At 39.0% G+C, this 20,923-nt stretch overlaps 1 protein-coding gene across 3 annotated transcripts in view; it reads left to right on the forward strand.

Annotated features, from left to right (window-relative positions):
• ROBO1 (roundabout guidance receptor 1) overlaps positions 1 to 20,923 on the forward strand; it is a 1,129,598-nt gene that overhangs the window by 569,270 nt on the left and 539,405 nt on the right. The gene's annotated exons all lie outside the window — the stretch shown is intronic.

Here is a 20,923-nt window from a genome sequence, read left to right on the forward strand (position 1 = left end):
TGAGTCACACTTCCCTTAAAAAAAGGTTACTTTCATACAAAATAATCCGTATTTGACAAACCATTTCCACTGTGTAAAATGAAACCTTTGGGCACCTGTACACATGTCTGATGCTTTCTAATTAGAATACAGTTGAGCAGACTCAATTAATTGATTCTACTGAAGTGTGCTAATTAGCACTCTCCAGTAAACTCAGCATCATGTGTATTCAGCATCCCCACATTTCAGAATGGTCATGGGGGTGCTTTAACTAAAGCTTGCTAAAGTGCTCCCACCACCATTTTGAAGCACTGTGGGTGTTTTAATGAGAGTGGCTCCAGAAACCCACTCTAATTAAAGCACTCCCCCCTCCCACCCATCCCAAAGCATGCGTAAAGATGCCCTCAACATGACCTTATTTTCTGCAGCAGATGGAGTCCTGGTACCACTCACAGCTCTGGCTCAGCCACCCATTTGTCTTTTCATGCCCATACATAAATTGTATGAATGGTAACAGCTTTTATATTTTGGGGGCATTGTCTAATCTCCTAAGCACATACCCAGAGTTCTCACTTCATATTTGTTTTTACAGTAGCCAGACTAGACATGGTAATAGCAACATTTAAAATTAAATTATATTTTTAAAAATTAAAAATGTAAAATAACAGAATATAAACATATGTATGACAGAAACCCTGAGCATATAGGAATTCTACTCAACCTATTACAAAAAAGTATTAGCATATTTACTCAAATATAAGATGAGCTTAAATGATCACCCAAGAATTCAATTCTATATGTGGAAAAATTATAAAGCTGTTATCATGTTCTAGGTAAATAATCTAATTGTTGGAGGTTTGCCTTGGATTTGTCCCCCTCCCATTGCTAAAGAAGGAAAAATAAATCTGGGGAATCAAGTGCCCTCCCCTCCCACACCCATTACTGTCAGGCTGCTCTCTGTGAACACATGGAAGTGAATGGCAAATTTGAAAACACTGACTTCAAACTAGGCATGTCTATTGTAATTTGCATATTGACTTCCCCTACTTATATTTAATACAAATTATTCATGACCAGAAGGTTCATGACTTAGCATATAGTTCATTGGCTGGGCCCCAGCAGACACGACAGCATTTCAAACCATGGTGACCCCACAGCTCAGTACATGTGATCCATGTGCTAATTAGCCCCATACTCATGATTGGAATGGGGTGTTCTTGTCACAAGTCCTGGGATGCTCCAAAAATGTAAAAGCATAGGGCACAGGTCTGGCTCTACCTCATGTAAGGAGGGACCACACTAATTACATGCAACAGGCTGAGGGGAAACAGTTTGGGACCCCATTTGGTGATGTTTGCCAGACATTTAAAGCTGGTGAAGAAGCAAGAATTTTTGTTTACTTTGTACATCCTACCAGCATCCTTGAAAGTACAGTTCTGGAAACTAGGTATTTGAAGTACATTGAAACCTGTCAGCCACACCCATTTTCATGACCATGTCTTTCTACCAGTCCCAGAGAAGTGGATGGTTTCAGAGCTTGTCAGAAGTTGGAATCCCCTTTCTGCAGAAGCTAGTAAGATTCTGGGGTTGAGGGAGTTCTATTCTGAAAGAAAAATGTCATGCTGAGGACATTTTTTAAAATTAAAATAATCAAAGAGGCACATTTAAAAAAGGTCTACACGAAATTAAACTTATGAGCCCCACCTCCAAAATACATTGTTCAGTCAGAAATGGTTTCCAGTACTTTTAAAAGACAGATGAGGAGCCAGAGACAAAAAGTGTTGACAAGAACTTCTTAGAGTACTGGTTCCATAGTATAAAATCTGAAAGCCTGGCATGGCAGGGGGTGGTGAAGACAGCCAGCTCCAGGAAGGGGATTCCCCTGGTGCTGTACGAGTGCAGGAGCTGCAAGTGAGCTGCATGGAGGCCCCATGATAGAGGCAGACCAGACACGCTGCACTTCTCGCCCCAACACACAGTGCAGGCTGGAGCCACATGCCACCAAGTACCAACATCTGCAACAGGCACAAGCAGCCCTGTCTGCTGCCACTGCCAGCTGTGGTGCCTATGTGCCAAATGGGGGAATGTGTGTGTGTGCCCACACACACACAGCCACGCCGCCCACAACCCCTCGACACACCCCACCATATATACCCCCCCACCTCCAACCACTCCCTGCACACACAAGACACAAGAGTAAGACTTTATGTATGAGTTATTATGCAATCCCCTCTATATACAGTGTGCAAACACAAATCATGACAAATGTTTTTTGCAATAAAATTAAAATGTTATAGTAGGTGTTTGACTTTTAGTGTATGATTTGGTTTTTTTCTGGTTTGAAGATGGCAACTCTTCCCTCCTAAAACAAGTATTTCCAGGGGCAAGAGGGAGAACTTCCAATGGCAAAGGTCAGGGTTTAGAGGGTGGAACAACCAGTCCCAATCTGGCAAGCAGGGGGCTGGGCAGTTGTCAAGGGCAGGACTCCCTATGCGCCACTCAGCAGCTCACCAAAGCTCATTAAGCAGCCCTCCAGCCAAAACAATGGCCCACTCCTGCTCTAGATTTTCAATTGCACAGCTACAGCAGAGGTTCTCAGGTTTTCTAAGCTTCTGTTGGAAGACCCAAATCCTAACTAGAGCTATGTTCATAAAATCATAGAAGATTAGGGTTGCAAGGGACCTCAGGAGGTCATCTAGTCCAGCCCCCTGCTCAAAGCAGGACCATCCCCAACTAGAGCATCCCAGCCAAGACTTTCTCTAGCCAGGCCTTAAAAACCTCCAAGGATGGAGATTCCACAACCACCTCTCTGGGTAACCTGTTCCCATGCTTACTGCTATCCTAGTGAGAAAATTCTTTCTAATATCTAACCTAAACCTCTCTTGCTGCAGTTTGAGGCCATTGCTCCTTGTTCTGTCATCTGTCACCACTGACAGCAGTCCAGCTTCATGCTCTCTGGAATCCCCTCTCAGTCTTCTCTTCTGCAGATTAAATAAACCCAGTTCCCTCAGCCTCACCTTGTAAGTCATGTGCCCAGTCCCCAAACCATTTTCATTGCCAAATATTCCCAGGATGTCAGGATTCTAGGGTACACAAAGCCTGGAACCCCAGCCCAGCCCGGATCCTGAGGCACTCCAAGCATCTTCCTGTGTAACTAGAAGCCCCGGATTTTAGAGTCCAAACTAAGCTAGTACAAAACTCATGACATTAATCTCTTCTAAATAGGGATGATAACAATATCTGCTTACCTCACAGGTGTATTGGGAAAATACAATAATTAACACTGCAAGCCCTTGGCCCATTTCTCAAAGATATGTTTGGAGACCTACATCCAAATGGATATTAGGCATCTCTAACTGTCTGTAAAGAACTTGCATATTATGGATAAGCCCATGTGAAAATTTATCATTCCATCTTCAGAGCAGGGGCTAAATAGTTTGCAGTATATAAGCCATAAGGTCACACAATGAACAGCAAAGAGAAAGCCAATATTGACTAGCTATTCATGCAATGGGAACCAGCCACCTTTCCCCCTGAATAAGATAAGATCCTGTGAGGAAAAACTGTGGTCATGCAATTAGCAACTGTCACAACTTCTGTGTGCAAGGAGTATATATTGAGTATTGTTGACTGCGCATTTCTGAATTTCTGCGTGCTTAATTTTGTGATCTTAATGTTCTTTTAAAAATAAATTCTACATAATTCCATATGTGCCTACATTTATTGTGGAAATGTTTTTTTGCTTGCTCGAATTTTGTCGAGACTGATGCAGTATTTCATATTTTCCTTATAGATATTTTGTTCATTATCTGTGTAGTCTGTCCCCCTGGTCTGCAAGGCTTGATGTCAAATCAGAGTTTCAAATGTTGCTTGTTATCTACCCGAAACAAATATTGGGGACTTTATATGAATAAAAGTGAGGTTCTGGTGTTTTTCATGCCCTCAACCATTCTAGTTTGCTTTTTTCCTCTCTTATAATTTCATCCCCTCCCCTTTCAACAGCTGCTGTATCTCAACACTATTCCAGCCACTAAAAGTTTCTCCCCTGAGGCTATAGTGCACCTCTGTGACCTCTGCAGTGCTTTCAACCTCAGCTGCAAAAATTATGGGTCTATTTTCAAGTCCAGGTTCTCAGTGTGATAGTGAGCTCTATGAGTCACAGGTTAGTTTTACTAATCATCTTTATAATGCAGAATCTGTTTCTGTTTTCTTCAGATATCTGTTTCCAGTTTATCTTAATAAAAAAAAATCTCAAGTTGTTTTCTTAAAAGGTGCCATACACAAAACCCAATTCATGCTTCCCAACCCCCCAGTATTTGAAAATCAGACTTCATCTATTACCTTGCAGCTTCCCTTAGTAAGCTGACCTTCAGAGTCTAGTGTAAGTCAATTCAAAGGTTTTTGCTAAGCTGCATCTTCAGCATTGTTTATTTTCTGCCAGCTAAACTATATAGTTTCTCTTTGAAAAGACGCCGAAGGCTCAGCAAGAAACTCACTCTTTGAGACTGGGAGGGTGTTTATGAATTAGGTAGCTGACCAACAAAATCTTTGCAAGAATAAAATGAGATTCCAGTAAAAATATACAATTTCATAACTTAAGAAATATTCACAAATTGGATTAATTAAGGAATCATTGGTTAATCACCAACTGGATTATTTGTTTGTAAATACAAAGTCAAAATATAGGGTGATGATAAAATTGTACAGAATTAGGTTTTGTACCAGGGGAGTAAAAGGAAGAACTGTTGTTTCTGACTATGAACATTATATTTAAAATCAAAACTTTGACACTAGATTATGCTAGGTACTTATAGCTGCAGACTAGACCTATTTTATTCTCCTCTCTCACTCTCTGTCCAGAATGATCCAATTAAAGCCTAGTTGTGAACCCCAGCCCTTCCCTCCCATCCCATGGAACTGAAACAGTTTCTCTCATTGGTTGGCTGTTTAATAGAAAGGACAAAGATTAAAGCTGGCATTTTCACTGGAGCTTTAGACAGCTAAGCACCTGCCTGCCACTGAAATTCAGCAAGAGTTGAGCATCTAATTCTAAAAGCTTCCTGTGAAATTCCCGTGTTGAAAGTGTTTTAAATGTTCATTCTCCAGGCACATTTGAAAAGGGATTTTCTCAGGAACCATGGGAACTGGAGTTAGGTGCCTGACTTTCATTGAATTTCAGTGCCTTACAGAAGACATTGGAGAAAAAATAGGTGAACCACCATGACCGTGGTCCATGCTGTCTGCATCTTCTGAATATTTTTACTCTGTCCTCCATCAGAACAGAAAAAGCCTTTCTAGTTGCTTGCTATTTTAATACAAAGGTCAAGGCTTAAAATGAGTGTTTTCACAGGCGCTTTCACAGCACAGGAGTTAGGGAGTGAGCTCTCCTATAGACAGGAGAATGAACTAAAGAAATTAGTAGGACAGTGTCCATGATCCAAGATGTGTCTGTCTTCTGAAAAATCATAAGGTAGTTAGCTGTACATGAGCATGGAGGCTGCTCTGACATGCTGTAGTTACTAGATAAATTGAGTCTGCTAAATACAATGTCCAGCAGCCTCCTGATCTCATTTATTCACATCCTCACACTTCAAAATGGTGGTGGGGGCACTTGAACTAAAGCCTGTCAAATAAGCTTTATTTCAAGTGCGCCCCACCACCATTTTGAAGTGTGAGGATGCTGATACATGAGCCACTGTGGCACTTTAATTAAAGCAGCTCTTGGAGCCACTCAAAGTGTCATTCCACCCCCCACCTCTGGAGCACAAATAAAAGTTCCCATAAATTCTTAGTTGTTGGCACACTGTTACTGTGTGTGCTGAAACTGTGGCCACGATCCTCAGCTAAAGTAACCTGGTATAGTACCCTGAAGGCAATCTTTAGGAAATATACCAAGCATCTTAGAAGTTCTACCATATGTATAATATTGGCAGGAATTGCCATTAAGAAGTCGACAGTGACCAATAACATGTCACAATAATATTATATGGCCTTTCATGTTATAACTACTTTAGCATTCCCTACAACTGTACCATGTCAAAAAGTGGTATTGTTGTTAATTCCTTAATTGCAACTTCAGTATATTTATCTATGAACTATCTTTTTCTTTGATTATTAATATCTCATGGTAACAAGTAAATAAGAATTGTCTGGGAGCAACAACAACTTGAAAATTGGATTCTATGTCCAATTTCACCTTGGTTGAATGATGCATATAAAAATAAATGCAAAAGAGAATCAATATAGTCATTATCTGATTCACCCTCTGACTATGATAAATGAGGAATCAGGTTAAATTCAACCAAATTTTATTTGATATTACACTGCTAAGGAAAATTCATATTTTATTTTATTTTTATGGATTTTATTTACTCTTTAATAATTACTGTTTTTCTCACTGTTAGATTTCCAGTAGATTCTCTAGAATTACTGAGCTCATGTTCTGACTTATCAATCTCATTCTGGAACCTGATCTATATCAAGTGTCCACATGTGTGACATGCTGTTAATTCCCAATGTTTTGGTAAAAATTTTATTCAGAGTGTGAAATTCAGACAAATTTACATTTTTCTACCTAGATTTTTACAAATTGTATCTTACATTATTGAAACTGACTTCTTTGCTGCCACTATGAAAGCATAATTCTTTGCTACAACTAAGAGTATTTCCTAAAACACTGCCATTCAGCAAATTGAAAATAATTAGATGCAAACAGATCGTGTATTATTTTTTTTTTCTCAGTGGATGCATCTAATTTACTCAAGCATCACTTTACTCAAGATTAGAGCAAATTACTGCACAGTAAGCATCACAGTCTACATGTGCAGATACTTACTGCACAGTAATTTACTCTAATCATGAGTAAATTTGCTACCTGGAAATACAAGTAGCAAATTTACTCAGGAGTAATTACTACACAGTATGATGTATGTAGATTGCCAACTGGGAGCAAATGTGATCCTGGTCAGCCAGGCAGCAGAAGGCAGGAGATTGCTCCCTGCCCCCAGGAGTTGCCTGCTGCTGGGCGGACTCTGCCACCAAAGCCTGGGCAAAGATAATGTCCCCTTGTCCCGGCAGTGGTGAATTCCCAGCCCTGACTCTGCAATTGCTTGGAGATTCTTATCTGATAAATGACTACTGCTCAATCCTTTACCTGATCAGTCTTTCCATGAATCTGATATTTCTACTCATTTCAGGCATTCTAATATTTTTCCCATTTTTCTAATATCTAGCGACACACAATTCTTCTCTCAGCTAGGAAGGAAGACTTGCTGCCTTTAATATCATATATGTTCATATTCCTCTCTAGATTCCTGTGTTCTGTTTTTAATATGCTCCTTCTTTATAACCCTGAGTCAGTAAAATGAAGAAGGTAAAACACTATTCAAATGTAATACTAGCACAAACCAACATACACTATTTTTGGCCTTTCACTTTTACAGAGTGATAATATACAAATTTGGGGAATATTTTCTGAGTTACTTTTATAGTTGTGTCAGTGTTCAAATCTGGTTGTGATGCTCTGCATATATCAGTCATTTTGTTTGCTGTGGTTTGATTTACATTTATGTGTTTTTAGTTTGGAAGTCAAGCAAAGAACTACAGCACACTAAATTTTCAAATAAGTCCAGCTAAATCTTATCACTAGCTTCCAAACAATCACTTGAACACTATACATTACTTTGTGCATAAGTGTTTGCTTGAGCTTCTAAAGTCAGATTTAGATGCCTAATTAGTGCTCAAGTTTGTCAGTCAGCCTCTTATGTTAAGTGTGCTATTTGTACTTGGTTTGATTGTTGTTGAGGGAATATTGTTGTTCTTTTTTATTATTGATGATACCATAGTGCTCCCAGGTTGGGAGCACTATCGTCCTAGACACTACACATAAAACATATGTGAGGTACTTTATGTGTAGGAAAGGTATTTCCTATACTGTTAAGGGTAAAGCATAATTCCCTGCTTAAGACATCTGGTTTTAATCATGTGTTGCAGCGACACAATTAACAAAAGTAAAGATAAATTAATAAAACATGGGGTTTGCTAACTGGGGTCTGACTGTTCAAGCTCTCATCCTTTTAGTTCCTGTCTAATATATTCAAGAGATATCAGAGCTGCTACCTAGCCAGCATTTTTTAAAGTCTCTCTAAAGGAATTTATCAGTTCTCATTGACCTGATATAGTCTTAGTGTATCTCCACCAGTGAGCATTTGTGCTTCCATTTTCAATTAAATGAAGCACTGTTTCATAGCTAATTTAATTATTCCAATACTCTTGGATTAGAAATCTGATTTGATGGCCTTTAATATTAATAACCTCAGCAGCATCACACCTTGCTATTTTGAAAAATCAGGAATGTATTACCTGACAGTTTATCTGAGAGGCTTCTTGGTATGAGGGCACAATTCTGTGACTGCACAAAGTACTCTGCACATTTGCTTGCAAGGCTGTGATTTAGGTCTTGCTCTCAACCATATTTCCCAGATGTGATACTGTTAACCAACACCACTTCTGGAGGGCTGGGTTTGTTTATTGTTCACACTGACTAAACCCCTCTATTGTACTCCTCCTAAATCTTGTGTGGTTTAAAATGCATCATTTTTAGATGTTCATGTTTTATTGCTTTGGGTCCTGTGTCTTAATGTTACTATAATTATTTTTGAGGCTCCTATGGATCTATTTTGTTTTGAAACTGCTGCCTCCAGCTAATAATATTCATGCTCAGTATATACACTGTTGCAGATTAGCAATACTCCAAGCTATCTGTACATCCCTATAAAACCTGGCTCTCTCTTGGTGTTGCACAATTGCCTAATATTAATTTTGCAGGGCAGAATTCAGACACAATAGAGCAATTATTGATTGTTATACTCTGTCTGGTTTGTTACATTGTGGTTTTGTTCTGCCTGATGTTTGAGTTCATAAAGTTGAAGTAATTTTTGACCCTGTGCTTTTCTCCAAAGCTCACTTTAATCACACTGAGAAATGAGATCCTCAGATAAAAAGTGCTATGGTAGTATTTAATTAACTCACAACTGTCCTTAAGACTTTTTCTAACTTACGGTTCGTGGTTTTAAAGCTGACTAAGCTATACGTGTAAGTTTCATTATGGCTTAGATGATCATTGTTGGTTCTTTATCTGTGGTTCTTCCTCTCATTTGTCTGAAGCATTCACAGGTGTATTAAGGGATTTCTGAATCCAGCCAATGTGAACATTTTGTTGTTTTATCGGCAGAGAACTTGTTTAAGCCTGCTATTAAACTTTGCAGACAAATGCTTATATACTGAATCATTTGTTTTACTAAGGATCTGGCTTCTATCAACCAATAATTGTTCAGGTGAATACAGGTAGGTGAAACACTGTAGCGGTGTTTCACTAGTCTCAAAGATATGCCCTTTATAGCATATATTTTATTGCCCTTTGTGCTTAGAAAAAGTCTTGCAGAAGGAAAATCTGTGACTGAATAACAGAAGGAAAAGAGCTTCTTAAAAGCAATTGCCTCTGCTTTCTGTACTAATAATATAGATAGAAAATGTTCACTGCAAATGAGAATTACTTGTAACCTCTGAGTCTTTCAGTCTCTTGGAAAGGAAACCCTAGCGTGACAAATAATTTACAGCCTCTGCATAGATATGTTCTGACACTAGGGCCTTATTGTGAATCTAAGCCTACATGTGATGTACTGATTCAGTATATATATGACTCCTTGCTTTTTATGAGGTGTCAGTTTGAGTGTTTGTTTGCATCACTACTTGCATTAAGTTTCACTGCTCCTTTCAGAATTCTTTTACTGCTGTAGTCTATCAAGTTACCTTTGTCCTTGGCACTGAACTAAGCCACAAAGAATCATTATTGTATCATGTGAGTGAATTCAAAATCCTTGCTTAGCTTTCAGATCATTTTTTAATATTTTAGAAAAGTACTCATGCTCCCCTCTCGGCTATGTAGTGGGTAGCAGAGAACATAAAAAAAGCATAAAAGACACTTGGGGTATGTGCAGACATTGCACTCAGATTGATCTAACTACGGTTAGGTCAACCTAAGTGTGAAACTGTACACAAGTTCGAGGAGGTTAGATCAGGCGAAAGATGGCTAACTTGGTTAGAATGGATAGCTTAGATCAGGCAAAAAATGTAAAACTTAGTTCACTAACATGTAGATCTTACACTTAGATCACCTAGGAAGTGAACTATATAGAGCAGGCTAACCCTGCCCAATTTAACACAAAAATGTGTAGACCTGGATGGACAAGCCCCCCCTGCCCCCAGGCCAACTATAAGCAGCACGATTGTAGATTGAATCCAAGGAACATCTGTACATGGCCTAAGAGAAGAAAGGGGTCCTTTGCATCATGTTATGACTACACTTCTCTGTGGAGATCCACATAACTAAGGCTCCATAAGCTTTGAGGGCATTTTGAAAGTAGGGAGGAAAAGGCACCAAGGAGCATGTGTTGGACACATTGTGTAGAAGAAATTTGTTTGATGGAACTATCTGTAACCCCTCTCTGTGTTTTCAATTCCTGGGAAGTGGAGGCCAAAGGAAAACACAACAACGCCCCTAATAGGACTGTTTACTACAACGAAAAACACCTGGGTGGCCAGAGGTATATGTTAAAGAGACTTCTGGGATTTGTATGTTTTTTACCACAGACTTCCAAGCACGTATATTGGATTTAACAGCCAGGCTTTCTTCAGGTGCCAGTGAGATTTTGTAGGAAGATAGCATATCACTGGATGTGTTCATCCAAGTGTGAAATCACTTGGAACCATCTAAAATTTACCATATGTTTGTACAATGTCTCCATGATACTTTTCATGCTGAGCTCTGCTTAGGGCACAATAAAATATTAATTGTACAAACATGCTTAAAATATTCCACTGATAGCTCAGAAGCTGCCCGGGGTTAGAAAGATGTACAGAAAAAAGGTGAAGGGTTGTGACTGGGTGCAGAGGGCTTTTTTCACACCTTTTGAAATGTACACAGCTCATGTGAAAACACTTCTACACTAGATTTAGTTTGCAGTCAGTGGTGCAAAACTAGTCAAGAAGTGTTGAATTATGACCCATAAATTCATGTGTTATCAGAAGCATAACTAATAGCACATAAGCTTTCCCAATGGTCTATGGATGATGAAGAAAATAAAAGCCTACTTAACTGAGTAAAACCTGTCAAAGGGGTAGAGAAGTAGAACAGTAGATTCATCACTAATTCATCTATGCAGACTTGTGTTTAAATTCTGTGTTCAGAGAAAATTAACTTGATTCCATTGGTAGGGCATTTAACCACATAACAGAACAATCATAAAGTGTGCCATTGAGTTAGCGAAACTTGACTAGAAGTCAGTTCTGCAGCCCTTAATTGCAAGAGTAGTCCCACTGGAGTAAATAGGATACTCAAGGTTGCAGCAACAAGCCCAGTGTCTCTGATCAGAAATGTTGTACATGAGCAGAACAGTTTGCTCCCTAACACCTTCCTAGAATTGACGTACCTATAGCTAATGATATTTAAATGCTGTTATTAATCATGTTCATTATTGTGGGAATTATCATTTGAAAAATATTTGATGCAAGGCAATTTAAAAAAAGAAAACAAATGGGTATGGTAGACTAGAAAGTTTGGTTTATACATATTAACAGTCCAACAAGTGAAGCTAGAAAAGGTCACTTAAAGCACCTTGAATGCACACGACATATTATTCATACTTTAGGTGATTATGCTGTTCATTTCAAGGCAGCCATTTATTTCCTTATCTCCTGGAGAAAAATGCCTTGTTGCTTTGGAGAAGCAAACATGGGTAGAAATCTGTTCCCCTCTTATTAATACATGGCTCCTTGTCCTAATTAATCATGGTGCCTTATTTAGGGTAGGGATGGGTTTCTATCTACCCTTGCAGCTACAGCAGCTGAGGCTACCACCTGTTAACTAATTTCAAGCACCACTTAATTAGCCTGAATAGCTGTTACCTTCAGTTTTGTCTAAAAGGGGCAGTAACAGTAACAAATGTCAAAAGGAAACACAAGAGATCTAAAATGGGAAAATGCTGAAGTACAGGGGAGGGATGGACTATTAAGGGATTTCTTACACCTTATGCTGTGAGCTAGGCAAAAGTTGATCAGTGTTAGTGCTAGCTTGGTACTTGGAGCAGTCACACCCTTAGTCTAGAAACCTTCTCTGACTGTCCCTCACCTGCACAGCTGTGACTTGCCACTATAAGCCTGGTTAGCAGGGGCAGGACTGGGATCTGTAGTTGTGAGTTGCTATTAGAGGGCTGGTGAGCCAGGACAGGCTTCTATCACTGCTTTATGGGTGGATTTGTAAGAGATCTTGGGATACTGGAGGACTTCAACTTGGGCAGCACATTGGTGGGGGGTAGACACACCTTCATGGAACAAGAGCTGAGTAGTGTGAATCAGGGATAATCCTGCTCTGAAGCAAATCATAGAATCATTCAAAATTGGGGTTGGAAGGGATCAAGTCCAACCCCCCTGCTCCAAGCAGGACCATCTCCAACTATATCATTCCAGCCAGGGTTTTGTCAAGCTGGGCCTTAAAGACCTCCAAGGATGAAGATTCCACCACCTTTCTAGATAACCTATTCCAGTGCTTCACTGCTCTGCTAGTGAGAAAGTTTTTCCTAATATCCAGCCTAAACCTCCCTTGCTGCAACTTGAAACAATTGCTCCTTGTCCTGTCATCTGTCACCAGTGACAACAGCCAGCTCCATCCTTTTTGGAACCACCCTTCAAGTAGTTAAAGCTTGCTATCAAATCCCCTCTCAGTCTTCTCTTCTGCAGACTAAATAAACACAGTTCCCTCAGCCTCTCCTCAGAAGTCATGTGTCCCAAACCATTTTTGTTTCCTTCTGCTGGGCTATCTCCAATTTGTCCACATTGTTTCTGTAGTGGAGGGCCCAAAAGTGGACACGTTACTCCAGATGTGGCCTCACCAGTGCAGAATAGAGCAGAATAATTACTTCCTTTGATCTGCTGTGAACATTCCTACTAATAGCAGCTCAGTGTGCTGGTAGCCTTCTTGGCAAAAAAGGTACACTGCTGACCTATATTCACCTTATTGTTCATTGTAAACCCCAGGTCCTTTTTCTGCAGAACTGCTGCTTAGCCAGACAGTACCCCAGGCTGTAACATGGGATTATTCCATCCTAAGTACAGGATTTTGCAGTTGTCCTTATTGAACCTCATGAGATTTCTTTTGGTCCACTCCTCCAGTTTCTCTAGGTCTCTCTGAATCCTAGCCCAACCCTCCAGCATATCTACTACAACCCCAAGCTTGGCGTCATCCACTAACTTGCTGAGGGTGCAGTCCATTTCACCTTCTAGATCATTAATGAAGATATTGAACAAAAGCGGTCCCAAGACTGACCCCTGGGACACTCCACTTGATACCAGCTGCCAACTACACATTGAGCCATTGATTACTTTCCATTAAGCCTGACATTCCAGACAGCTTTCCATACACCTTACAGTCCATTCATCGAACCCAAACTTCCTCAGCTTGCTTGCAAGTGATGCAACTTTAAGCTGCTTAAAATCACTTCAAGGTGTTAATATGTAGACTATCCAAGATCTAAATGCTCCAGGAGCTGCCCAAAATTATTGTATAACAAGGTCCTAAGAGAAGCAGTAAGACTATTCAGCGGTGACAGTTAAATAGGTTAGGAAATGCCAGGGAGTATTCTGGTAATTAATTCAAATGAAAATAATGTCTGCTTGACATCAACTCCTATAAATTAAATCTTTGTATCTGAATAGTAGCTGTTTAGTTAAATATTTATTTGGTACCCCTTTATGCCAACTACTTGCAAGCAAAACCTGTACTTTATCATTGGAGATCATACAGTGCAGAACTTGTTTCAAAAAGAATTGTTACTATGGTGTGCAGAATGAGTGTCTGGGAATTATATGATGACGATATTATTATCTACTGGAAAAATGACTATCTGAAAATCATTCTTTTTTAAAGTTTATGTAATATGTATTTTAAAATAAAAGGTGTGTGCACTCCCAGGTCTTCCTGTGAGTGTGTGTAGCAACTGAATGTTTTCCTACAGGAGTTTTGTTCCATAGCATGGGGCTTATTACAGCTCACCTTGGGAAAATGGCAAGATGGCCTACTGATGACAGTTAGCCATCATATTTGTATTTCAATGCAGATGTAAAAGGATAATTTCTTGATAATGTGGGGCACATCTACACAAGACGCTTACTGCAGAGTTGCTTAAAGAGCTGCGCAGCAAACATCTTGACTTCTACACGTTTTTTGCAGGAAATTAATAAATTCTGCAGCAAGTTAGTACTTGTACACATAAGTACTATCCTGCTGCAGAGTTTTTTGCTGCACAGTAGCAGATGTGTAGACACTGGAGGGGCTGCCTGAAGCACAAGAGTATTTCAGTGCAGGAGCTACCTGCCAGCTAGGCCCACACTGGAGCACCCTTGTGTCCCAGCCAGGCCCTCCACAGCTTGCCACTGGAACCACACACTACATGCCCCCATCACTTCACTGTATGTCCGGGTGTCTCACCTCCCACTAAACTCCCCCAGTCACAGGCTCCCCCACTATTTTGTGCTACTCAAGTGCCCTAGGCTTAGGGGACCATATGGTACAATTTAAAATCTCAGATGCTGCTGCTGCAGACAGACACGGGGGCGGGGCAGGGCACCACTGGTACTACTATTCAGGCAGCTAAGTAGTCAATGGTCCATTAATGACCCATTATTTTCTTCACAGGTGTTAATAAGAGTATTTTTCATTGTCATTCCACTAATCAAGCTAACCTATTAGGGTAATTTTGCTGTCTGCTGGGGCTTCCTATTTCACAGCTCATGCCGCTCTGCCTCCCTTCCCTATACCCAATACCTGGGATGCTTGTCTTAGTTTTCACCAGCCAACTAGGACTGGCCTTCAAAATCTGGGACTGTCCCTGCCAGTCAGATACATATGGTCACTCTACCTAGGCTGCAAGCTCCCTTAGCCCCAGCACTCTGGACTGTAAGCCCCAACCCCAGAGACTTCAGATGCTTTGCAGCTGGAAAAGCAGCTGGGAAGGAGCCCAGGGTCACAATTTTAACCCATTATGGACCACATCTGGCCCATGGACTACCAGCTGGACAGCTTTGTTTGAAATCCAAATAGTCAATTAATATAAATTAACATAGTTCATGATTTTCACTGTTGAAGAAATCTGGTCTGAGGCATTTACAACATTTAACAAACCAGCTTTTCTCAGCTGAAACATGCCATTTGTATCTGTTCAGTGACTATTCTGGACCTTATTTAAATATGCACCTGCATGCACACATACACATGCACATATACACCTACACATTTCTTAGAAAACCAGTGCTAAATTGCTAGGCCAGCTGTGTTCTAGGTATTGTTAAAAGGAAGACTTAATGATTTATTTCTGTTTCAGTAGTTAGTGTCCAAAGTCTTAGATTAGGGCTATATTGTGTGAACAAACCCAACATAACAGATAGTGCTACCCTAATCCACAGGTTTTTAGTGTGTCCACTTGCATTGCAGACTTCCCTGAACAAAGCCAATATTCAGTGGATCTAAATTGTTGTAATTCCACATGAAGTCTCTGGAGCTGTGACAGTTTACAGGAGCCAAGGACCTTCTTGAATATGTTGTTAAAAAGTTATATCAACTTTTATTAAAGGCCTGACAAAATATAATTGTATCTCTTGAAGCAATTGAACCTTTTCTGTAAATCAATATTTAATACCATTTCAATCCATAGTAGGAATAATATCTGTATGAGCCTACCATACACAACATACTTCTCACTGTTACAGATATATCTATATATAATTTACTTAACTGAATCAATAGTTCTCATTTAAGTGCTGTACTTGTTTAAATCTATTTCTGCCAATACAAAAAGTGAAAGCATTGGGATGTGAAAGATCAAAATAAAGTAAAATTAAGTTGTAGGCTTCCTAGATTCAGAATTACAGGATTTTTTTAAAAACTTCATATTATGTTAACCCTTATGGTTCCAGTTAAAGTCTAGGAAAAGTCCACACTATTCCAGATTTGCACAAGTGTAGCTAAGACCTGCTTTTGATCATGTGTACAGCAAACCCGTGATACAATAAGCTACCATGTAACAGAAGCAAAGCTAAGTTTTAAGTTAATCTTAATATTAGGTAACATAACCTTAAAATTTTGAATTGAAAGAAAAAATATTTCGGTAATTCCTCATTTTAGATCTCTGCTTCAGTGTACTCAGAGCTTTCTTTCTGACATCTCTTCCCTGGATCTTCTAAACAGTGGGAGGGAATCAATGGGAATTGATCCAATTTGTAGAACACAATTCTAATATTGATAGTAATTTATATTAATTTGTTTTTGCGTAATCTTTCATTAATAGCCATCTTCAAAATATCAATCATAGCCATTACCTAGAAAATTTTGGCTGGATAGTGATAATAAAAAAATCAATCATAAATAAATAAGTACTCAAAAGACACACTACAACTCAGATTCTAGAAGTAAAATGAAGCAATAGTTACTGAAATTCCAGTAGACATTTTTCATTACATAGAATTTATGCCCACTAATGATCTATGAAGTTTCTCTATTATTTTAAAAGAAAAAGTTAGTGTGGGGAGGCGCTTAATGGTACTCACCGTACAATTTAGAAAAGGAGAACGCATGGCATGAAAGGAGGTCGATGCATTTTGATAATTTTTACAGCATATAGCTAACAAAATATATCCACAGTGATCATAAAGTGAACTATTTTGTGATAATTTCAGCAGGATAACAAAGAAATTATTTGGAATAAATCTTGTTAGGCTGTACCAAGCTCGTAAAATTAGCATTTGCTGAAGTACATGTGAATAATACTTGACTTATGGGAAATCAGAAGCTAAACAGCATACAGTTAATAAAATAATGTAACATATTACATTTTCTATTGCTAAAAGATTTTAAGGAATGGCTGTCACAAAACAACCTGGGTAAATTCCTGGTCCCTCTGAATTCAGTATAAAACATTTTACAAGCTGAGTGAAGCCTGGATTTCACTCAGCATATGAGAGATTACTTTTTCTATATATAATAAACTGTAACTGTGTACCATGAAATAAAATCTTATATGAAATGGCAACATTTACATTGTGTTATCTCTGAGTCATTTACAATACAGTATTTTAGGGACATCTCAAATAAAATGTTTGATAGCATTTAATGGTTCCTGAGACAAAGCAGCGGAACAAAGCCGTCCTCTCCTATGGGTTTTTTTTCTGGGGATGGAGGGAGTATTGGGGCTAAGAATAGCCCCTGTTCCTGGGGGGGAGATAGTTGTCCCATCCCCCTAAGTCTCCCCGCACACCCCACTCGCCCCCCTGATCCCGCTAAATCCTCTTGGACCCAACCAGCCTTTTCAATCTCCGAATGGACTTTGCCTGCTCTCCCTGATCCCCCTGAACCATGCCCCCAAGCCTGCTTGCCCCTTTGATTCCTCCAATTTTCCCCATAGCTAGCATCCCCATCCCAAATTACCTTAGATTGGGTGGGCATTTTTAACTCCATCTGACCTCCCTCTAAACTGCCCAAATGTCTGTACCTTTTGTATAAAATACTGAAATACTCATTAAGCCAGAACTTAAAGGTGTGAGTGAATCTATAAGCCAATGGTTAGGACACTCACCAGCGAGAGGGTATTGAGTTTTATTCCTGATTTTAATAAGACAGGTTTAAAACCAGGTCTCCTCCACTGGTCTCCTAACTACTGAGGTACAGGGTGCATCTACATCACCTCCTCCCTTTTGTGAATGCCATCTAAATCCCAAAAATGATTAGTCAACCCAAATGCATTTACCAGATGCAAACCAAAATCATTAATAAGTATGGGTCATTCCATGAGGTATTCCCTGAAATGCCATGAAGTATTCCATGAAAATAAAGCTTAATAAAATAAAATGCCCAACCCTACAGGCAGCAAAAAATATAGGTAAGTGCAAGGGAATGTGTCCTTCCCAACTATTTGAACAGTTAGATACTGTAAAATTGGAGTGTTGGTTCAGTATCTGTCACAGCCGAAGTATGAAGCAATTTTATTAAAACCAGTGGAAGTTCTTTCAGCAATTCTCAATATGACTGAATTTCAATGGGTTGCCTGAATAAAGTGAATATGCTTTACCCTGTGACACAGGATGAAATTCATGCTCCTTCAGAGGAGCTCATACAGGACAATGAGACCGTCTGTATGACCTACATTACAAGCCCTCTGCTCTGTGGCATAAATTTCATTGATCTGAATTCAACAGGATTGGGAAGTGAACTTCATTGACTGTCAGTGAATGCAGTCATAGTATCATAGTACTTAGGGTTGGAAGGGACCTAAACAGATCATCAGGTCTGACCCCCTGCCCCAGGAAGGAACAGGTGCTGGGGTCATATCACCCCCACCAAATAGCTACCCAGCCTCCTCTTGAAGACCCCCATGATAGGAGAGAGTACCACCTCACTTAGGAGCCCATTCCAGTCCTTCAACAGGGACCATGCAGAATCTCTGTTTTTATGTAGGTTGAAATACTATATTCTTCATGATTGAGTTAAAAAACAAAACAAAATGAACCAAAAAACCCACCTAGTGTTTCTCAACAAATAAAATGATAAATCATGTCTTGGATTATAAATTGCAATGGCCTTATCATTAAAAACAACCCATTTTCTTTTTTGCCAATATTACTAAAAGTCTCCAATATCACTAAAAGTGAAGAATAAAGAAAGACAGAGATTGACCTTTTCAGATTTAAAAGAGTAATGAAATGCCCTAAATAATTACTGCTTGATTTTTGAAGGGGCTGCAGTCACCTCCCATTGGCTTCTCTCAGTGGGAAACAGTTTTGGAAGTTGAGTTCTTTCACTTGGGTGCCTCACACAAGTTTGAAAAACATAGCTTATGCTAAAATTATATAAATAAAAAATATATCTTGAGTATGTATATATCTGGAATTTCTTACAGACATTGTTCCCATTTTTTATAGTTGCAAATGCAGTAGGACAGTTTAGAATGGAAAAAAGTGGTTTAATTATGTATTTTCATATAGCAATGTGTGTTAAATTGAAACATACCTCAAGTGTGGTTTAGCAAGACACTGATTTCTTTACTTGATAAAAAGAATCCTAGAGTAAATTTTATGAGCTTTAGTTAAAGTATCCCCACCACCATTTTTCAGTGCAGGGATTCTGATACATATGATACTCCAGGCGTTTTAATTAAAGTGGCTCTCTAACAGCTGCTCTAATTAAATCACACCCCTCTTCCCACCTCCCAAAACACGTGCATAAACACCAGTAAAGTCTGCATCTTAATTCACTAAAAGTCTGGCCAGTCAAAACCTGCATGCAAATAAAAATGAACAATCTGTAGAGGAAGAATGTTGATCCACTCACTACACTGCCATTTTCAGAGCATATTTTAAGAAGGTACATTGATCATTACTGAGTTAGGAAAGATGAATTGTTGAATAATAAATGCATATATTTCACCTTCTGCATCTGCCCTTAGTACTACAGCATATCTTTTTAATATGTCCACAACAAACATGTAAAAAGACACTATCATTTTTAATTGACTATATTTAAATGTATGTACCCATGTATAATATATGTATAGTTTCTGGTGCAGTATCCTAACTAATTTGTCTTTAATATTTTTTAATAATGACTTAAAGGGACATGGGCTTCTTGATTCAGTTCTTCATAATGGGATTTTCAAGAAGAAAGAAGTAACTTTTATTTGTGTGTTGTGTATCTGTCTATTTAAAAGTAATAGAAATTAGATGCATTGACAAAATCACTGATACCTTTGTGATTTAGTTGTCTATGATATTTTTTGCAAGTTCAACAAAATTATTCAATAAAAATAGGATTTTTAATGCCACTGTGTCCATCTTGTACAAAGAAACATTAACATCTAGCAAATAAAGTAGTCCAGCAACTGTGCTTAGGGTAAGATATGTCTTTCTTATGCAAGTTCTTTAAAATGTTTAATGAATTAGCCATCAACATGTACTTACGGTTCAAAATAGAAGAGAAAACAAGGTCAACATATCTTCTCATGTGCAAACGTTCCTAAAATCATGTTAGCTGGTTGTATTGTATGTGTTTGTCTTCCACCAGCATATTCAGTATTTTTCATTTCCTATTTGTTACTTGTCTAAAGAGAATAAAATAAAGAAGGTTAAACATATATGCAGTTTAACACCCTGTCTTGTATAGCTATATATAGAGGTGTAGCAACATTGATTAAGTAGAGAATTCCTTTGTGCACTGCCAAACTATATGCTGTGTTGTTTTGTTGTCAGACCTTGTGTGATTCTTTATTCCTTAAACTGTTCTGACTCATTATTATGAGTCTTCACCTTGTTTTGGAACTATTTTAAATTAGCAATTTATCTCACCAAGTATTAAAACACATGATGTCTCTGAGTAGCTATTTTTACCATGACATTGAAACGGAGTGTTTCTTTGCGATCTTTCAGTTCAGGAAATTTATCTCTTTCTTACGATGATAAACTGTTGCCTTTTCATAGATGAGTCCTAGCCCTTTCCCTGCCCCCTCCTTTTGAGTAGGTATACTATTCCAGCCCTGCCCCCGCCCCTATTTGACAAGACACTGTTTCCCCCCCCACCCCTTCCCCACAAAGAGGTGAAGTCCCCTGAGTCTGTAATTGCCAGGAGATGAAGCGATGATGGGGAGTGATCACAGTCAATAGCTTTGATTAACAATAAGGTAGAAAATTAGCAATGCTAGCATTCAACTACCCTGCCTTCTCTTCTCCATATGCTCACCACAGTCTGTGCTGGCTGTTCGCAGAGTGTAGACAGAGCACTTCACAAGCTGTGAAGTAAGAGTAAAGGTGCAGTAAAAGAATTGAAGTAGGGGAATAAAGACACAAAACA

The sequence above is a fragment of the Crocodylus porosus genome, unplaced genomic scaffold (assembly GCF_001723895.1).
Source record: "Crocodylus porosus isolate Cpor-Errol unplaced genomic scaffold, CroPor_comp1, whole genome shotgun sequence".
Lineage (NCBI taxonomy): Eukaryota > Metazoa > Chordata > Crocodylia > Crocodylidae > Crocodylus > Crocodylus porosus.